The sequence below is a fragment of the Diorhabda sublineata genome, chromosome 3 (assembly GCF_026230105.1).
Source record: "Diorhabda sublineata isolate icDioSubl1.1 chromosome 3, icDioSubl1.1, whole genome shotgun sequence".
NCBI lineage: Eukaryota > Metazoa > Arthropoda > Insecta > Coleoptera > Chrysomelidae > Diorhabda > Diorhabda sublineata.
The window spans coordinates 11,560,111-11,578,151 of NC_079476.1; the positions used below are offsets into that span (position 1 = coordinate 11,560,111).

The 18,041-nt window shown below is 28.1% G+C and overlaps 1 protein-coding gene across 2 annotated transcripts in view; it reads left to right on the forward strand.

Moving 5' to 3' along the window:
- The window catches only part of LOC130440964 (protein prickle-like), a 332,550-nt gene that overhangs the window by 207,408 nt on the left and 107,101 nt on the right, over nucleotides 1–18,041 (forward strand). The gene's annotated exons all lie outside the window — the stretch shown is intronic.

An 18,041-nucleotide genomic window follows, 5' to 3' on the forward strand; every position in this document is an offset into this window, starting at 1 on the left:
GAGTCTTTCATGTAACAAAATTTCTACAGCTCACCCCTTTACGAGATATCACTGTTAAAAAGTGGTGATTTAAATTTAATTCAAATACCGTAATTTTGGGGCACACGTTTCCAATACCCTCTTTTTACACTTTTTACTTTTAGTACCGTTTTTTCAAATTCTTCAAATAACATTGAGATTTAAAAATCATATACAGTAAAATGAAGTTCAGTGCCTTCTTTGTTCTTTGATATATAAATTTGAATCATTAGTCTTCATATTTTTAAAATTATTTATAATCTAACAGGTTGTTCCAGAATGCCATATCTAAGTTTCTTGTTTTGACATTAAACACTTTATTGCATATTTGGAATTAACTTGATTTCCTGTGTACCAAATAATAAAATATAGGTTTGTGATGTGATGGGTATTTTAATAGTTAAAACTAATTTGCCATAAAACTCGGTAACAAGTTCAATAAACTGTACAATGTAAGAGAATGTCAAGAATGAAGATCTGTTGCGGCCAAAGTATTCTAACAGTAATAAAAATTCTGAAAAATTATTTATGCTGAATTTTTGGAATCTACGCAAAATATCAATACAACTTCATAAAAGGGATAGTATGCCTAAAAAAATTATATTTCTAAGTTTAAGTGAGTTAATATTTTTGGGATTTGGAGTTTTGCTATCTAAAAACTTCGAAAACTCAATTTTTCTCTTCACTATTGGATTCTACGCTTTAAATTAAGGGGACTTCGTTTAAAAATTCATATACATATCTCAAATTAACGGTTTTTGTGGAAACTTGAAAAAACTGAAATTTTCATGGTTTTTGATTGTCGGTTGTCTAGTGCGACCAAAAGCTAACATCAACAAACAAAAACAGCTTGACGTTTAAGAGTTGCAAAAGTGTTTATCATGTCCCGTTTAGGATTTATTAATAAAGATTATTTCAATTTGCTGGTAATATAGGGGAATGTGATAGGGTTATTAAACGAACCAACGATACTTTCCGTTTACGATATCCGGATAGACCACGACCCACCCCTTATACACATACGCGGCTCATTAACCGATGCGGAAAGAGATTTGAGAATATCAGAGATAAGTATTCACAGAAAACATAAGTTTCATTCGTATTAAATCTCGTTGGTACAAAATTTAAAGCCAGGTGACGATCAAGAAGCTTTTTGTGAATTTATATTAATTAAAACTCAGGAGGACGAAATTTTTTTCAAAACTCAATTTGGACAGATGAGTAAAAATCAGAAGAATGGGATATTTAACAGGTAACAGACATCTATCTATAACTATATAAAGTTATATTGAAAATTTGCATTCCATTTGAAATAACGAAGTTTGGGTCCACTTCCGGTATAGCCGGAAGTTTCAGAAAACTAAAATTATTTTAGCATTTTGAAAAACCCATGCAAGCAAATTTTCAGAACACCAGTCGCAGTACTTTCTCATATACATATCGATTGAGCTCGTCGTGAAGAACCCTGTACTTGTACTGGTATTTCATATTTAAATTATGAATAAATGTCTTGATGAGTTTTAGTTTATATTTACTTTAAAACAGGCTATTCGTAAGAATACCAGTTCATTTTTGACGTCATCTATGTGAGCGTGATGACGTCATGGTTAAAGTTGTTAAATAGGATTGTGGGTGTTGTAATACATATATTGAAAGGTGTTCTAAATACCTAATGAGCCATATTAATATTTTTGAGTAATTCATGTTCGTATTTGTTTCAAAAATTAATCAATTGGAATCAACCAAAAAGGAGTGATCCGTTTTGTGGAGTAGGTAGATTGAGATCAGGGAATCGGATCACTTCTTACCAAAAAGACTTAAATAATTTAATTACTGCTGTATATTTGAGATGTGTGATCTATAGATCAATGTAAATAAGCAAATTGTCAGTGTAATTTTAAAACAGAAGAGACCTAAAATCAAGAAAATATATATACTAGCCATCGGGAAATAGCGGGAAAAAAGCGGGAATTTTTTGGCAGCGGGAAAAGACGGGAAAACAACGGGATTTTTTTTCGAGATCGGGAATTTTCGGAGAAATGCACAGAAAGTTGTAGTTTCAATACATAATTTGCTTCCTGCTAGCAAAATTGATATAGGATTTTCAACTAAGAGCGCATTGAAGAATGATAAAATCAAGCCCTCTGGTGAATTATTGACTAAATTCATGATTGATTGTAAGAATTGTTTCGTTAAAATTATTAAAAAAATTCAAGAACGATCACCTCTATTGTATAAACTTACAAAGTACATAACTTGTGTGAATCCAAATTTAATCGCACATCAATCCAACGTAGCTCTACAGCGACTTGACTCTTGCTTGGCTGTTCTGGTTGACACGAACAAGTTGATTTCTGGCTCGACGGCTGACAAAATAAAAAAAGAGTATCGAGATATTCTACAATTTTCTAACACAATTCAATCCATGAAGATATATAATCGAAGTGTAAGAAGGCTTGATAAATTTTGGATAGAATTGATAGAAGATTCCGGTTTGACCTGCCCGAACTTGATTAATTTTCTAGAAAATTCAGGCGGAAAACAGTCCAGTTGCCTTGCGCATCATTTATGATGCAGTTACTGCGGCAGGGGGCATCAAACACGTATCTATCACATCTAAAATGATGTTGAACGTGCGAATGGCGCATAGTAGATATGTGGAGTTCTGTCAGAAAAAAATGAAGATGCACAAAAACAAAAGGAGTCTAATGAAAGAAAAATAAAAGCAGAAGAAGTTAAAGAATTGAAAGCAAAACGAAAGAACTTGTTAGAACAAACATCAGCTTTAAATGACCAAATCAAAAATTTAGAAAAGAATAAATAAATGAACCTATTGTGATTCGCTATTAATATAAGTAGTCAATAATATATTTCATTTATATTTTGTTATGAGTAACTAATATGTATCATTCTTTATGAAAAAACAATAAAAAAGCGATAATTATTTTTTTGTATTGAATGCTATTGTTTATTGAATATTACTAAAAATTGGTTTACTAATATCGGGAAAATTAGAAAAAGTTGTCGGGAAAAAGCGGGAAAACTGCGGGAATTGAGATGCACGTCAGGTCTATATATATATATATATATAAATATATTTCTTCAATTTCTTATCTCTTAGACCTTTTGATATATTAATGCATCTAAATGTTCTTGATTTTAAATCTCTTCTGTTTCAAAATTATTTTTTTTGATAGATTTAAAAAGAAAGAAATTTTGACGTTTCGACTTTTCTGATAAAGACTGATAAAGAAGAAAAGTCGAAACGTCAAAATTTATCCATCAAAATAAGGATAAAAAAACTTAGAACTTTGTTCCAATATTAAAATTAATTTTTCTTTGGTTTCCACATCTCAAATATATTAAATTTATTAGTATTTACAAAATAGAGCTATAAATTTTACTTATTAATTATTAATTATTTAGATCTTTTTTATCATTTATAGCTTTTTCGTTCTTATGAATGTGAACCATTTCTAAAAATTCTCTTTTTCGTGTATTAGATTCCGTTTCAAGAATTTTTGAATCTTTATAATTGAATTTATGTTTTTTTGATATTTCATGGTTGGTTATTGCAGTTCTATTGTTTTCATCGTATTGATGACCTCTTAGTCTATTTTCTAAATACTGAGATGTTTGCCCTATGTAGACAGCGTCACAATTAGTACAAGGCACTTGATATATATTACTTCTTTTGTTTTTTGGTGTTATAGATTTTAATTTAGTGAACTATTTGGATAATATATTATGTCCTTTATGACTTACACTAATATCATATTTATTGAAATAATTCGATAATTGTTGGGAAAGTCCATGGTAAGGAAAAATGTTTTATGTTTTGATGTTTCGTTTCAGTTTTGTTTTCAAATTGATTGTAGTATCTGTTTATCCTATTCTTGAATATGTTATTTATCAGTTTTTCCGGATAATTATTTTCTTTTAATGCAGCTTTTGCTTTTTGAATAGCTAAGCATCTAAATTCAGGATCTGATAGTTGGATAGATCTATAAGCCAAACTTATTATCACTGATCTTTTTTGTGACATAGGATGACACGAATTGAAGTTTAAATATCTTGAGGACCAAGTTGGTTTCGTATACCATTCAGTTCTTATGTTATTGTTAATTTTATATACTCTGACATGAAGAAAATTGATTCTATTATTTTGCTCAACCTCGATTGTGAATTTAAGTTTTTCATGATAAAAATTGAATTTTTTACTTATGTTTTCAATTTGATTCTAGAGACCTAAAATCAAGAACATTCAGAAGGATTATATATCAAAAGTTCTAAGAAATAAGAAATTAAAGAAATTCATACGTTTTGAGAAAAACGACTTTAATGTAATTATTAAAAATCGGAAACTTCCTTATTTCAAACCAGTGAGCAAGATCAAACAATACAGAACAAACCAAGACCGAAATCAACTTCCCATTTTCAATACCTCAAAATCTTTCAAGTTACTACATATCTTCTGCTACTCAAAGCTTACATGTTAGTCCATATCCATACCCATGCCCATATAGTCCCTCATCCATCCAATGAAGAAGGGTAAGAGACTATTTTCAAACAACAGCTTATGAAAACAAATTTATCTTTCAAATATGATCTTTCTTTAAGAAATAATAATGAACCTGTTTTTTTAGGTTAGCTTAGTAAACCTTTATAATTAAAAATGACAACATAACATAACAATTTATGATTTTTTTGTCTCCATGTTTAAACAAATCTGAAAGAAAAAAATGTGCTTAGGACAGAAAATTTTGTGTTCACATGTTTTTCTGAATATTCTATTTTTATTAAATAACCGCAAGTAGGATGATCTATCTGTACAAGATAAGAGGAAAATGTTGCATTGCATAATTATTCTACCCATGGGAGCTATTTAAGACAGTTTTTACGAGCACGTAGGGAAATTCCCCATATAAGTGTGGTTTATAGAACTGGAATACGATTTGTACTTTCTTGGCACATCTTATTGAATACTCTGGAGGCTTTTGATACTATGATGTATTTTTCCGGGCGAATCTTTCATTGTAAACAAATAACTTTAATTTATTTTCTTGGCGCATAAATGTAAATCAAAATGAAGTAATCAGTATCATATTTTTCACAATACAAAGTTATAATTTTTCTCCTATACCTACAATTAGATAGTTTACACTTAATTGCATTCAAGAGTTATGTGAATTACGAAAACGTACATTATATAATAAAACTGACATGAATGATTAACTATGGTGCGTGGCAAAAATTTGTAAAACTATGTAATTAATGTCTCCTAAACAGTGTACAGTGGAACATCATTACTTTATATATCTCTGAAGAATAATTATTCTGCCTTATATCTTCCTATTGTTTTTATCGAAAGATTTATTGAACTATATATAAAAATAGAACTTAATATTCAAATTTTTTATTTCCATATTGATTGCAAAAGTGGTAACATTGGAAATATTGCTTTGACTTGCTCAATTACGTTAATAATTTGACTTCTGGAATTACTCTGAACATCCATAACTGAAAAATAAGGATTGGCTATATATTTATATACAAAATAAGTATTCAATTAAATCCTCCAATTTAAGTCGCATTGATTATTAGTGAGGATACAAAATTGCTGCCGAACCGCTTATTAGATATGCATATGTGTGGAGCTATGCGGCAATAAGAATTAACATAAGAACGCACTACGCCTCCGGCATTTTTTATTATTTCACTTTCCTCGATATTCATCATGGCTGACAAGAAAAATAATTATAACCAGTGGAGTAGCATAGATTTAAAAAAAAGGAATCTTCAACTGGGAACCATATATTATTAAGATGAAGTCTCGCAACCATTGATCTCACTGTTGATGAACAATACATATGACCGTTTTTGATTTCTCATTAACGTTGTCAGAGACCGAAGTTTATCTCACTGTCTTTGAGAATGAAAAAAGTATTAAAATTAATAACTCAAAAATTATTCCGTGAAAACGAAAGGTTGAGTAAAATTAAAAATTTCTAAAATAAAATAATCGACGACAATCAGTATCCAAAAGAATTTTATTGTAATATTGAAACGGAATTTAGAATGTACTTTTATATTTTTCTTAAGAAAACCCATCAGCCATACGACTAATTCACAACTAGAATGAAACATCGACTTACATGTAAGATGGAATGTTAAAATCTAGATTTAAGTGACTGACAATTTTGCTTCGCTTTTTTTAGTATTCTTTTGATGACGTAGTAAGGATGTCTACGAACAAGATAATTAATTTTCATCACCACAGTACTAAGAAAAAAGTTGGTTTTGTTCTATCTGTTAAACGATAAAAAATGGAAGAATTCCTAGAATTATTCATTAGCTAAGTTCGGTTTATCACTATTCTACTTAAGGTGACAATTAGTAAGGTTCATAGAGTTACACAACAAACACGGAAAAAGAAATTATTATTTGTGATAATTTCAATAAAGCTTTACAAATACAAACGAAAATATTTTCTCTCTTTATTTGACACTCCAATTATTGAGAGTAAACTGCATTTGGGGCCTCATTGATGTGAAACCTATTTTTCTTTAATACCAGCACTTTCGAGTAAATGATAAATTACTTTTATTTATTAGAAAATAAATATGCCAGGGTGTTCTAGATCTACAATTGCTTGGAATAATTCAAGTTCATGAGAGAAAGAAATGCAGCAAATACTTTTCAGGCCTTTTAACAAAACATGCAAAAAAAGCTGAAAAATCCAGTTCAGATATGTTCCAGACATACTGGTATACTCTAGTCAACAAGTTCAAAAACGCGTAAAATAGAGGTAAAGGTCATAAAAATATGAGCGATACCTCATTAGATGTGAAATCACCTTTTGATAAATTAATAAGTATTATGGTGGAGGTAAAAAATTGCAATTGTCATTAACAAAATAAGATAAAAATTTAGTTTTTCGTTAATAACTCGAAAAATATATTCAAGCAACTTCGGACAAAGCTCTTTAAAGAGGAGGAAATTTGCAATAAAAAAGTTGCAACTATATCTTGATTATTTATAATTTTAATTTGACGTTGAAAATAGGGCTCTGCGCGACTGTTATGGCATGCACGCGCCGCCGCTAAGAGAGTTTCATTAGATGAAAGAATTTTTTTATAATATAAAATTTCATTTCAAAAATGGCATGAATAATGGGATAGAAGATGTAAATATTGGCCTTATTAATTTGTTAACCATCTCAATTCATTGGCATTGAATTTTTAGCGTAATTTTGTTATAAAATTGTTTTAAGCAAATAGAAGGATTCAATATTTACGGAAAAAGTTATTTTTGCAATTTTGTTGTCTAGGGAAAATTGTGATGAAAAAAATTCTTAATTTCAATTTTTAATTTTTTGAATAATTAGTTTAAAAATCATAATTTACACTTTTAAATAATTTGACGGTCAAAAGTTTTATCAATATTTCAATTGTTCATTATTTTGATAATAAAAACAGCTATATAGGTATTGCTAAGTGCATAAAAATATATTTTTACTTATGTTCGCAATTTTTTAAGTTAATAAAATTTGTTTTATCACAATTTATCATAATTCTATATTACTCGTAGAAAGAAGTATTGCAATAAAAAATTAAGCACTGCTTTATAAGGTTGTTCTTATAATTTTTCCACTTTAGAAAGGAAATATATAACATTGGTCAACATATTTTATAACAAAACTGATAAACCATTAAATAATTAACAAATTTTTTTTCGCCAAACTCTTTAAAAGTGTGAATTATGATTTTTAAAAGCAATATTATTTTTTAACATATTATAATTAATAACAATCGAAATATAACAAAACGGTTTTCATCAATTAAAAATACATTTTAAAAAAATTCTCATTTTCTCTGGACAACAAAATAACAAGAGAGGTTTGTCCAAAAATATTGAATTTCTTTATTTGTTTAAAACAATTTTATGAACAAATCTCGTGAAAAATTCATAACATATGTTATTTACTGCCGTTGTTTAATCTGAAAACGCATAACTCAATATTTATTGAAAAAATTTTTTAGCATTTAGCATTTTTAACATATGTAATTTTGCAATAGTTATAAAAACATAATTAGCAAATAATTAGTAAAAAACTTGAAACTATGAAATTCATACGGCAGAATTCAGGAAGTGAAATTATAACAAAATTGTCTCAGCCTAGCCATTTCCTAGATAGCATCCTTAAAAAGGAAGGAAAAAATTGAGTTTTAACTTTTTTTCTAAGATTTCAGTAAAGCGCTAAGCACGGATATATTTTCAATATTTTGGTTACATTATACTGTGGTGAAATTACCCTTATTTTATTTCATTCCAAAATGATGTTTCATGGAATAGAATTACAACTATATTTATTTTTTATTCTCAATTTTTTCATCATACATCATAATTTATAATTTTTTAATAAATTGAGTGGATAAAATTGAAGATCTAAAATTTTAAGGGGTGGGCTGAGGAAATTTTGTTATAGGAAAGACCCATCATTTCAAACGAACAATCACCACCTAAATTTTGTTGCATGAATGTAGATTGTATATCAAAAGGGTACCATGAAGTTTCAGATTTGTGGGCCAATTATTTATTTCTTTTATCCCATCATTTATATTAACGGAAATTGAGAAAAAATTCGTTAACAATTGATAAAATTTTTGAAAAATAGTAATTAAATTTTTTTTCCAATAGGGCTCGATTTTTTCAAATGTTAATAAAACACCAGAATTGTTCTAAATTTTTAAAATGAAGTTCTATATTATAAACAGTCGTTCTTTCATGAAAAATAGAACAAGAAATAATAATAATTACATTAATTCAATCATTCTGTCCTCATTATTCCTCATAATAATTGGTTTATGAAATGAAAAATATGATTCTGAAATGAAAGTTTCAATTTTGTGAGCACTTAATTTTACAACGGTATCAGAAGTATCGCATTTTGGTTAATTTATTTGTAAATTATTTTATCTAATGAACTCTCTTTATCAGCAGCGAGCGGATGCCGTAAATTATTTTCGAAAATTTCCTCTTCTTCAACTAATTATTTAGTTGCAACAAATTCAAACAACAGAAGAAACATTTTTCTAGAGGTAAATCCGAATCCAATGAGCTACGCTCATATTATTAGGGCCTTTATCTCTATTTTTCACGTTTTTAAACTTGTTAACTAGACTAGTATTGGCAAAACTACATATAAAATTTTGAAATGTTAAAACTCCACGAAGAATTTGAAGGATCTGAAAAGTGTCCTTCGCAAATTCCTAAAATTCAAAGATATTTTCTTATAATAGCATGCTAAATGGAACGTTCTACATTTTCTTAAATCCTTGTATAACGTAAAACACAATAAAATAGTATATATAAATTATTCTTTTCTTAGATAACTTAGATTTGAAAACCTATATAGGTATATCCATAATTATGCACAAGCATAGAATATCAACGAGATTATACTATTAACAGACTATTATACCATCAAGTGACAATAACAATAACAATAATAATGAGAAAACACACACTCTATTCTTCTATGGATTATAATTTAAGTAGCAATACGTTAAAAAATCACAATACTAAAAATGTAAAATATGATTTTTTAACAGTGGGTGATATAACAAAATTACAAATTGTCTTGACCAACCAAGGTTATTATAGGTGTAATAAATCACACCGAAGCATATAAATTATTCTAGCTTAGAAGATACGTTGTAGATTACTACTGAGGTTTTATGCTTCGTTACGTCCCGTTTATAAGTTATAAATAGTTTAATTTTATTATTGTAGTTTTTATGCACTATTAGTCGTAGCCTCATTGGTATTAGATGGTAGACTTTTATAATCTAATGAAATTCATTGAAATGTAAATTTTTATAGTAATCTCGAAATTGGTAAAGTATTATAGCTTCACTGTCCTTTTGTGGTTGCTAGCTTCCCTTAATGTTAATTAGTTATCTATATATGGTACTAATTAAACATATTCTCTAATCTCTCATAAAGTTTGATTCTAATTTCTGCTCATATTTTTTATCTAAAAAATCTGTGCTCCTACTCAGTTTTTTAGAAACTTTATTTTCTATATCATATTTGCATGAAAGTGTATTATGCTCTCAACACACATATTATTTCTTTTAGTTTTCAGTGTTACTATAAGATATTCAAAAAATGTTCCAAAACTCTATATACGTTAAACAAATAACATAACTGATATTTTTAAAAATCTTGCATGTTTTATTTGTCCTAATTTATAGATTTTTGGAAACATTGCTTGAAAATAGATTCCAGTACTAATGGTTTATTAGGTTTATTGTTTCATTATGAAGTACAACGTATCCATTGAAACCGGATGATAACTTATTTTACTATTATTATCTATCAAATTTAGAAGATTATTAAATCTCGTATCGATAGAGTGTCCAAAAGATATCTCTTTATTAGTATTGTTAATGATTTCAATTTCTTTAACCTCTACAACAGTAAGGTATGATTTCAATAATTCCAAGTCATAATCGCCAGGGTTTCCAGGTATATATTTAATAGTTGTTCGAGGAAGTTGAACAAACCTCTTTTATGTATACGGGTAATTTTAGGAAGATTATTTTTATCAGTGTAAAAGGTTAGGTTATGTATTGAAATTTTAAAGGGACTAAAGGTCCACTTTCTAAAGGTGAATCGAAAAGGTCATTAGGGTTCGTTTCTAAAGTGTCAGTTAATTTTTGTAAATTGATGTGTAAAATATGTCTATGACAATTAATTATCTCGTTTTATTTTGGGATTTCCCTTATCTTGAGCAGATGTCCCAGCGATAATGTCGTCCTGTAAAGAAGGTCCATCTGAAATATTCTTTTTCTCTACGTTACGTCGATGTTTTTTCTTAGTTACGTAGACAGAACTAGTGGGATCGATTACAGGAATTGATTCAGTATTTTCATTTTGTTTGTCTAGAATTTTCCGTCGTTTTTCTTTTTGTTTCGAAATGTATTTCTTCGGTATAGGGGCCATAAAGAATTGAAAAAGGTCGTAAGTTAGTGAAACTGTAGATTGACTGATTATAAATTAAAATTGCATGTGTGAAAGTATTATCTAAGGAATCTTCTGGATTTTGCTACCATAATGTTCTAAGTTTTTCTATAAGGGTAGAATGGAATCGTTAGAAGAATTAGAAGTTGAGTTATTGACCGTTGAGGAATATATTTCAATTTTATGGAGTTTCATGAATTCTTTAATTATAGCAGAACTAAATTCAGTGTCATTATCGCAAACAATTTTTTTCGGGTAATTATGGTGAGAAAAATAATGTGTTAGCTTGCTAAGAATTGATATGGAGGTTTTATCGAATAGTTAGGTAATAATTTTTACTACAATGGAAGAGGTCAAAAGAATTATGTCGAAAGGTTTTTGTCCTAATAATGGGCATAACTGGGGTAAATTATAAGGGTGTCTTTCATGTTTATTTTTGAAACAAATCTCGCATTGATTTATTAAATTAGGAATAGTAGTTAGCATAGCTGGGCAATAAAATTGATTTTACAAATGTTTATAAGTTTCGACTATGCCGTTATGATTTTCAGTATGATATTCTTTCACACACCCTATTTCTCTTTGCTCTTCTTCTATGTCTTGTAGTAACTTAAAATTAAAAAAAATAACCTTAACGGTCGTGTATCAAAGTAATCACAGATAAAGAGTCGAAATTTGTGTGGTACATGTATTGCGAATTTTTCATTTGGACTAAGTATTTTTTTGGGAGCATCGGGTATTCCATTATCCAATCGTCAGTGAGGCTTTCGGTATATCTATGTCTATTGAAAAGTTTCCTATAAATGATGACATATTCTCTAGATTTGGGCACAATAATAATTTGGTTTGTTGCTGAATTGATGGGATCTTCACGTATAGGAATTCCGGAAATCGCATTTTCGATTGCAGTGTGTTTGGTATTTCCACTGAGAGATTGATTTTTGTCGAATTCTTCAAGAAATTCTTCTAGATTGAAATAGTGAGGATCATTGGGCTCGACAATAATAGAAAAATTTGAAAGTGCATTGACCTGTACTCTAGAAAGGCAATCGGCTACTTGCTTTTCTTTGCCTTTACGGTATTTTGTATCGAAAATCTTCCAGTTTCAGTCTCCATTGAGCTAACCGAGATGTGGGGTCTTCAATTTTGCAAATCCATACAAGAGGATTGTTGTCGCTTTCGACAGTAAATTTTTGACCATAAAAATACGACTGGAAGTGTTTACAGAAATCTAAGATTCCAAAAGTTCTTTTTCGATAGTTGAATAATTTTGCTCGGCGGAGTTCAAAGTTCTGGAGTAATACGATATGGAATGGTTAGGGTATGTTATTTTGTGATAATACAGAGCCAATGGCGATATTGGAAGCGTCAGTTGTTGTTTGCACAACATTTTTTGTAATTGGCGTTTGTTAGGTTTAGCTCCTTTACGAGTGTATCGAAAACAGAGTGCAATTCTTGCAATATTTGAGATGAATCTTCTGTAATATCCTAAGAACGATCTGACTTCTTTCACAGTCTTTGGAATAGGGTAATTTTTATTGGCCTCTATTTTACTAGGATTGGGCTAATTCCTTCAGGAGTCACAATGTGACCAAGGAAAGCGACTTCTTTCCTCAGAAATTCAGATGTGTCTAATTGAATTTTTAAATTTGCCTTTCCGAATGTTTCAGAGATTGCAGCAATGTGAATGAAGTGTTAAACAAAATTTGTGAAAAAAATAGTGGGAGAGTGGAAGGTCCTGTTCGCAGCGCCAGAAATTTGAGACACTTTTAACCTATTTACAATACAATACTCTATTTACAATAAACGACATTTCTACAGAAAATAACTAAGTCAGAAAATAACTAACTTAATAGACATATCAATACCTGAACAATGAACAACAACTAAACAGTTTCTGTATATATATATATATATATATATATATATATATATATATATATATATATATATATATATATATATATATTGAAATGATCAGAAATCTAAAAGCAAGTAGGTACATAATGAGAATTTATAATTTATTGAGATTAGTTTTACTAAAGATAATTAAACTAAAGGCAAAAAATCGATAAAAAAATAAAAGAAATTGAATTGATATTTGCAAGTTAATTAATTATAGTTATTTCATATATAAGGAATTATTTATTAAAAATGATATATTCTAAAGGATTGCATATGTACAAATCATAATTTGTATCATAGAATAATGTTATTAATTATAAATTAATATAAAACTTAATATGAAACTGTTGCCAAAAGGACCCATAATAGTGAAAATTCATAAACTATTAATGAAATAAAAGTTTATTTAAAAACATAAATATAAGATCTGACAAGTGTTTGTTTGACAAGTGTTTGTCATTGTGACATTGTGAGGAGACAAGAGCAAAAGTCTAGTGAGTCATATGATATGGTTGCTAAGGAGATAAAAAAAAAGAGGATCATTTTTATTTAGAAAAAAAAGGAGTATCAGCAGAAAAGAGAAGGGGGAGTGAAAAGTTATGAGAAATAGAAGTTAAATTTGAATCAAAATACAAAATAATTGCGAATTATTAAAGATGAATGGAAGATAAATATCTGTACTGAAGAAAATCTAACGAGTTGAAGATTTGTTACTAATCCAATGAGTGGAAGATTTGTTACTGACAATTCACAGAAGTAAAAGAAGTAAATACAAGTTTTAGATCTGATATTGCAAGATATTATCATCTCAGGTCAGTTCCTTCACGTATTATTGGCCAATAATAATAATAATAATAATAATAATAATAATAATAATAATAATAATAATAATAATAATAATAATAGTAATATAAAATAATTTATAAAAAAAAAGGAATATTACCTATACTTACGTTGACAATGGATAAAAATCCTTATTTGTGAGGTTAAGATTCCTTTTCCGTAGAAATAATATGAATTGTGTAGTATAATTAAATTTTTGTTCAATGTATCATATGTTATCCTTCCACAGAAATAGAACTTCTTGATTATATCATATAAAATTGACATATTTTTTTTTTATATTTTCCTTATATTGTACATCTAAATAATAGAATATTCATCTGAGTCGATTTATAACAGAGAACTGTGTAGAATTATCAAATTAGAGGAACGGCTAACTTCAGGTTAGACTCATAGGCGTACTCAACTACATTTTATTAAACTTTATTTGAATTAAAAATAATACAATTAACTTTTAACATAAAACTTTTATTGTTTTGTTAAAAGGAAAAACATCCATAAGTTATTTATTTATGCCAGAACTCAAAGAGAGAATGAGTTTCATGCCCGGCAAATAACGTGCTAGCAACAACAATAGAAAAATAAATACAATAATAGAGGTAGAAATAAATAATTTCAATATATATATATATATATATATATATATATATATATATATATATATATATATATATATATATATATATATATATATATATATATATATATATATTCAAATTTCTTCAATTTCGAATTTCCTAGACCTTTTGATATATTAATGCATCTAAATGTTCTTGATTTTAGGTCTCATCTGTTTTAAAATTAGTTTTTTTTTTTTAATAATAACACTGACAATTTGCGCATCTTGAATATCAAAATAAGAATAAAATCAAAACTGTCTTCATTTCTGTTAAATTTAGCTTTTCGTTGGTTTCCACAGAATAAACGGTCTCATAATATCCATACTTGACTATTTATCCACTTCTCGTCGAGATTATTCCATTCGTTGATGAAACAACTGAATTAATTTTTTCATCACATTCACAATCAGAAATCAATTACTCGTGAAGTGAGCGGTATTTGTTTTACTTGTGAAAATAATTTAAATAACTATAAATTCAGTTTGTAATTAAATGACTCAGCAGATTCGAACTGAAATTTGACTTCCATCGCTCTTAGTTCTTTGAGTTTATTAAACTCGAAGTAGATGTAACAAGCAATACCATACAAATAACTATGTTGGTATAGTTTATTCCAATATAATTCATCGTGACTTCAATAAACATCGGGTATTAAGGTAAGTGAGTGGTTGTAATCTAGAACAAGAACTTATGACGCTCTAAATAATTGAGAATATGTTCAAAATTCTTATAAACATAGAAATTAATAATTAACTCATAGCTGGTAAAAATTAATTCACTCTTAGCCGTTATAAAATTAATATAAATTAGTACTGATATGATTATGAAATATACTTCAATAATCAGTTTTGTGAATAATATAGATATTCCATGTATTTTACAATTATTAGTTTTAACTTTTACATGCAACATAACTACCTAATATTAGAGATTACAAAAAGACGAAATGAATAAATCAATGTGTGACAAGCACGATCATATTCCTATTTACTTCACTATTTTCAATTCGCAGCTTTCAGATATCATTGTCGATCTGAAGTTTGAGGAAGACTAAATATCTTGATCGATTTAATATTTCAATATGATTATTATATTAGAGATTGCTAGAAACTCTAAAGTTGTTATTCTATGATATATTTTACGATAACCAAATATATATACATATATATATATATATATATATATATATATATATATATATATATATATATATATATTCACAGAAAAAATTTGTTTAATATTATTCAAATGAATCTAAATTAGTAGTGTTTTGACAATTTTACAAGTGGATGTGATAGCAGATATTCATATAACAATTTCATGTTTCTTAGGGTTAATAAATTACATCCACCACCATGAATACTATATATATATATATATATATATATATATATATATATATATATATATATATTAATATATATTAATATTAATATATATATATATTAATATATATATATATATATATATATATATATATATATACATATATATATATATATATATATATAAATTTCTTCAATTTCTTAGAGCTTTTAATATATTAATGCCTCTAAATGTTCTTGATTTTAGGTTTCTTCTGTTTTAAAATTAGTTTTCTTTGATAGTTTTTAATAGAAAGATAAATTTTGACGTTTCAACTTTTCTTTAAGTCTTTGGAAAGAGGATATTTAAAAGTATCTGTTTCCCTTACAACTCCCAAATGAGGCCCCGCACCTTTGGTATCCATTTCATGCACTTTTTCTTTCACCTTCTTTCTTAATAACTCTAATGTTTCTTCTCTTTTGTTACCGGTTACTTTATTATATACATTCTACGTTTATTATTTACGAACAAGAACAAGACTCTTATCAGAATTCCTGAACGACGTGTTCCGTTTTTGGAAAATGTGCAAAAATTCCAATTAGCTGAATAGCTTCCAAAACTTTCAGTTTTTTTCACTTAAGCTGTGCTAATTTTTCCATTACTTTTTATGTGTACATATTTTATTATTTTAATAGACTTCTTTCATATAAATAACAATATTACTGGTGGTAATACAAACCTTGAGAATATTCCATTATTCTTATAGAGTATAATAATAATGATTATGTAAATTCATGATACAATTAATCTAAAGAAATTGCGAGTTATCATAGTGGATGTATGAGTTACTATAAGCCTGTCAACGTGTGTTTCGGTGAGTACAACAATGCTTAATGCGATGGTAACTTCTTGAAGTCGCAATGATTGCTTCGAAATGGCTTTAAATTTAATATATCATCTTACTACGTTCAAAGAATAAGAGAAAAAACGGGTGCCGTGTCCTACCAATATAGCTAGCTTAAACTCATGAACAATGTTTCACAAATTACGTACGTACGTACTCGACGTAATTTTTTAAAAAGTCACTCGAGCTACGCTTTAGTAATTTTTCGTAGATTACGGCTGGTTACTCGTGAAGTAATCGATTATTTTAGAAGCTCTTGTGATATTATAACTGAATAATGGTAACAACACCTTACTATAGGTGTCGTAATCGAGTGGGTAGAAACTGTCATTTTATTATTCATTAGATTTTAAGTTCTTTTTATTTCATTCGAAAAATTTCCCTATGAGTAATACCTACCTTCTATTTTCTGATATAAGTAACTTGACTTTTGTTTACGCTTAAAGAACACACCTTGGCAGTAAACGTCTCAGCTTAATTAACGCCTTATACTCCTGGTATTATGTACTATTAGGTATTTAGTTATTATTATTTAGCAGTTATCATCCGATTTATCAACACACGCATCTTATACCCAATTTTTGTAGTAACTATATTTTTTATTATATTATGGTGTATTGATTTGAATTTGGTGGAATAAACATAGAATTGATATCGGTCAAGTGATGCGAAAAACGTAATGAAAACGTGATAGAACTATCAGTTGAGTTTTTTAAATTTGATGAATGTGTAGGTAGAAGCATAGGAAAAACAAAACAAATTCCTAACGACAAATTTTATTTGGTGACCGGTATAAAAATGGAAATAACAAAGCAAAGTGAAATGAACAAGAAAACAGTAACTAGACTTCTTCCTAGAATAATTGTAACTTGCATGCAATAGAAATGGTACCAAATCGATAATGTTGCATGAAACAATCAGCTGAACTTTGCATTGCACGTAGTATTGCATCATGTCAAGCGGCCTTATGGATGTCGAGTGAAAAAAATAGATCAGTCACCCAGATTCCTCTAATCAAAGCCCAATTTGATAATTGGGCTAGAAACAATTAATAAAAATCAAATATATTCGCAAAACATTCAGCAAATACTTTTACAGCTAAGAGAAGAACAGCGACTTCAACAAACAAAATCAATACAACTAACATATATTGCTCCGCGTAAATTATCCACAATGATTAAAAGAAAATACCAATTCGAAGAAAGTTTCTGGTTTTGACTCAATTACTGAGGAAATACTAAAACATAAACCTTCCGACTTGAGTATGTACCTACCTTGTTGAAAGTAGCTGAAGTCATAATGATTCTCAAACCAGAAAAACCACTAAACGTACTATCTTCATATAGGCTAATTAAATTAAATCCTATACTATACTTAAAGAAAATAAACTAATATCTTCACATCAGACCAAGTACACA